Here is a 4,155-nt window from a genome sequence, read left to right as displayed (position 1 = left end):
CAAAAAGCAGCTCCACTGAGCATTTTATAGTTTGTGGAAGTCACTTAGGTGGAAGACTCATTTAAGGTAACTAACTGCCCATTGTTAATCACTAGATTCCAGCCCTGCAGCCAGACAACCACGGATTATATACTAGCTTAGTCACACATTGATTGAATGACCTGGTGGAAATGACTCTTTGTCCTTTTTTTTTCCTGACGAAATCCTGATATGTATCTGGGCCACTTTTACGCTAAGTGCCAGGAATAGAGGCGGGGACTGCCTTGCCTTGTCTAGAAATAAGCCCCTCTGAGCCTCAGTTTCCTCCTCTAGCAGAATACCTAAAGGATTTATTGTGAGGATCAATGAACTAAAATGAGTCAGAATGGCTCCCTCAGTACGGAGCACTTGGTAGATGTTAGTCCTTTGATTTCTTTATATTTGACTGGACCCAGAAAGTGAAGCCTTGAACTCAATCTCCTGCAATGCCAATTCATCTCACTAGGTGTCACTATTTAGCAGCCACTGTTCTGACTTGGTCAGGCTGGCTTGAGATCTACTTTTTGCTTATTATCATTTTTGATTTGATTTGGTGATTTCAAGGGGATAAACTGACACACTAGCCTTTGAAATCCTTGGGGATCTAGAAATTTCAACAGAGTTTCTGGCATCCAGGGCCCGAAAGAGTTGTTTGGAGTATTGCCTTTGGTCATAGTTAAGGTAGCATATAATTTATTGTTTAAACCAGAAAAAAAAGTTTTTTTGCTAGTACTGGGGATTGAGCCAGGACCTTCGCAGTGAGTTATAGCCACAGTTCTTTTAAAATTTTGGAACAGGGTTTTGCTAAGTTATTAAGTTATTCAGAGTGGGCTTGAAATTGCTATCCTACCTGCCTCAGCCTCCCAGAGTTCTGGGATTTAAGGCATATGCCACCATGCCTAGAATGGGGACTACTTTCTTTCTTTTTTAGACAGGGTCTCGCTTTGTAGTCCAGGTTGAGTTAGAACTTATGGCAATTCTCCTGTCTCAGTCTCTAGACTGCTGGGATTACAGGCTTATATCACTATGCACAGCTTGAAGGGAAACTATTAGTAACTGTGCCGGGACAGGAGGACCAGATGGGTTATGACCCAAGAAGCTACATCTATTCACTTCGCCTGTGTTTAACTAACCTCAGTGTTCCTCATGTTCTGCAGGACAGGAATTCTGAATTCCTGCTACTATACTTTTGGGAGTTTTTTTCTCCCAGACCGTCTTGCCTCGTGTTAGGTTTGAGTTTTGTCCTCAGCGGACACAATGAATACATGCTAGCCTTCCAGACTGTAGTTACTTTGGCTTCTTTGTGCTAGTCCCTTGTCTTCCACAGCTTTCTTCACAGGTGTTTGCAGCCCTGCAGGCACTCAGCCCTATCTCTGGGAATTACTGCTTGCAGGATTACTGCTGAGGGGCGCTGTCTAAAGAGTCTCTCAACACTCAGACACTAATCCCTTATTTCAGATTTTGTTATCTTCCTTTAAAGAGTAGAAAGAAGCTGCACTTGTTAAAGCAGAAAGAAGCACCACTGGGCATCAACAGTGCTCTCACTTCTGCCCTCTTGGTTGGTTCACCAACTTGCAGGCTGGCCATGCCCATGCCCATGCCCATGTCACAGGGTAGGAGACAGCCCTAGAGCGGGCACAGTCAGGAGGCAGAAAGAAGATTCAGACAACTGTTTAGCTTTGTTGCCCCGAAGCTTGCTAGCTCTTTCATTAACTTCCTATTTTTACAGGGAGACAGACACAGGGACCTTCTTCCTGCTCTTGCTTTGGTTTCCTCTTCCTGATGGTGGACAGAATTGCAGCATGTGCTCAGGGGCTGCCAGACTGGAGACACCATGCTGGGAATGAAGTGCTGAAAGAGGTTTTGAAGGAAGGGATAAGGGTTATCTCCCTTGTTGGGAAAGAGTGAGGAGGGGATGGCTGATGGGTTAAGTAAAACACACTGAGAGGAGGGGCCCAGAAGACCAGTGGAAGCTGTCAGTATGAGCTCGAGAGAGCAAGGGGCACCCTGGAGATTACAGTCAAGTTTTAAAGGTCTGACTCAAGCCTGACATGCCTGTAGTTGTAGCTACTTGGGAAACTAAGGCAGGTAGATCATTTGAGCCCAGGAGGTCAGAGCCATCCTGTGCAATGGAGCAAACCCATTTTTTTTTTCTTTTATAATCTCTGAGCTGAGATAAAAAATTTGTCTCAAATCACAGTGTACACGGGAAGCACAAATTTACTTTCAGAGACAATAACAATGAAAAGAGGATATGAAGGATTCACAGCTTGCTTCAGCACCAAGTTTAGGTGACAGCTTTAAGAATCGTCACCTCAGGACCTCTACCCAGAGGAGGGGCAGGGCACGAGGCAGAAGGCTGGGGTTGCCCGCGTTGGCTCGGCCCTTGACCAGCCCTGAAGGCCTACACGCGTGTCTGCACCGCCGCCAAGCGCCTGGGACACCAGGGTGAACCTCCAGGGTGCGGGTCTGCAAGCGCGGGAGCCCAGCCAGCAAGGGGGCGCGGGACAGGGGTGAGCACGCGCCCTACTACAGCTCAGGGCGGATCCGCCAGGCCCCTTCAAAGGGGAGGGGCAGGGAGGCTGTGGGGAGGAAGGCTTGTGGCCCGGGCCCCGGGCGCTGCGCACGCGCCCAGCAGGTCAGCCAGTCTCCCAGCAGCTGTACGCTGGGTGCGACCAGGTGGCCTGGAGACTTTGGGACCGGGGCCTGCTGCCCGCCCGCTAGGGACCGGCTCCTCGATCTCCGGCAGGCCACGCCCATCCCGCCTGCGATCTCCCAAGGCCCCGCCCTTCCCCAGACCTATCTCCTATAAGGGATAGGCCCCGCCCCTATCCCGGACGGCCCCGCCCCTCGACCCTTCGGGCCCCGCCCCTCCCCGGACAGGCCCCCGCCCCCTCCGGCCCCGCCCCCCGTTTCCGCTGGCAGCGGTGGTGCGGGCGGGAGTCCGGGTCCTCGCACTCGGCTGGCGCGGTGAGTGCGGCGGGGCGGTAGCGGCGCGGTGCTACGGGCGCTCACTGCTGTGGGTTCTGGTGCTGAGCCCGCGGGGCAAGCCCGAAGCCAGGACCGCGGTGGGGGGGCCCCTAAGGGCTGTGCGGGCGGCTGGGGAGGAGGCCTGTGGCGCCGCGGGTCCGTGAGGAGACTTTGAGGAAGGTGCGGGCGGGCGCGCAGGCCAAGAGCGGGCCGGGAGGGCCAGGCGAGGCGGGTCCCGGAGTCGGCCTGCAGCAAGAGCCTGGCGCCCACGTCCAGGATGCGCCGGTTTGTGCTCTCGCGCCCGAGACTTTAAAAAACTTTCTGTGGAAAAAAATTCTCAAACAAGCATTTGGCTCATGGTCGTGGGTCTTGGAACTGAAGTGTCTCCTCAGGAGCGCGTCTTTCCTCAGGAAAACTCTCCTCTCCTCTCCGGCGTCCGCGCCCAGTGCCTCGGTGCTCGGGAGGCAGGCAGCCTAGGTGTCGGGACGATGCCCCAAGAAACTCGGCTTCCCTCTTAGTGCAGGACTGATCCTCTGAGGGAAGCGCCTTGTCGGGTTGCTGTTTTCTCCGGGGTGACTCAGGCGTTTCCTCTTCCAGGAAGCTTTCCTGGACTAGTGGGGAAAACCAGGGTGCATGCTCCGATCCCTATGTACCCTACCTAACAACTCCTCTCCAAAAACCAGACACAGGACCATTTTGTGTGTATGGTCTGCTGTAGAGACCAGCAGTCAGCTTGCCATCCTAAAGAGGGGAGGGGAGGAGAGGGATTATGGATAATTTCAAACAATGGCCTGGACAAATCGTTTATATTTAGCTGAGGAATGTTGCCCCGGAGGCAATCGCAGGGCTCCCTACCTCAGCCTGGGCCTGGCGCGTCTGATCAGCTGGGGTGTGAGTTAGGGGAAACAGAAGGAAAGAAGGGCACTAGGCCGGAGGGGTGGGGTAGAACATGAAGTGTAGCAGTTCTGCCCTAGTTGTTGAAGACCCACTGTGCACAAGGTCCTGAGCAGCTGAGAGTGTGCCAGAATGATGTGGATTTAAAAAGTCTTATTATTTTGGTAGTCTTTAATCTTCTGGTAGGGCTCTGTAAATCTATTAACAATAGATTTACATATTTAATTTTCATAAAATTAAATATTAAAATTAAATGAAAATTAAATATTTAAT

The 4,155-nt window shown here is 52.0% G+C and overlaps 1 protein-coding gene across 1 annotated transcript in view; it reads left to right on the top strand.

Moving 5' to 3' along the window:
* The first annotated feature begins 2,932 nt into the window (after positions 1 to 2,932).
* Tspan9 (tetraspanin 9) overlaps positions 2,933 to 4,155 on the top strand; it is a 230,643-nt gene continuing 229,420 nt past the window's right edge. The window contains exon 1 of the mRNA XM_023708388.1: positions 2,933 to 2,988. The gene's annotated coding sequence lies outside the window, so the exon portion shown is untranslated. The remainder of the gene's footprint in view (positions 2,989 to 4,155) is intronic.

The sequence above is a fragment of the Octodon degus genome, unplaced genomic scaffold (assembly GCF_000260255.1).
Source record: "Octodon degus isolate 3935 unplaced genomic scaffold, OctDeg1.0 scaffold00355, whole genome shotgun sequence".
Classification (NCBI taxonomy): Eukaryota; Metazoa; Chordata; class Mammalia; order Rodentia; family Octodontidae; genus Octodon; species Octodon degus.
The sequence above is the reverse complement of the archived record's forward strand: the minus strand, read 5'-3'. Positions and strand labels throughout refer to the sequence as shown.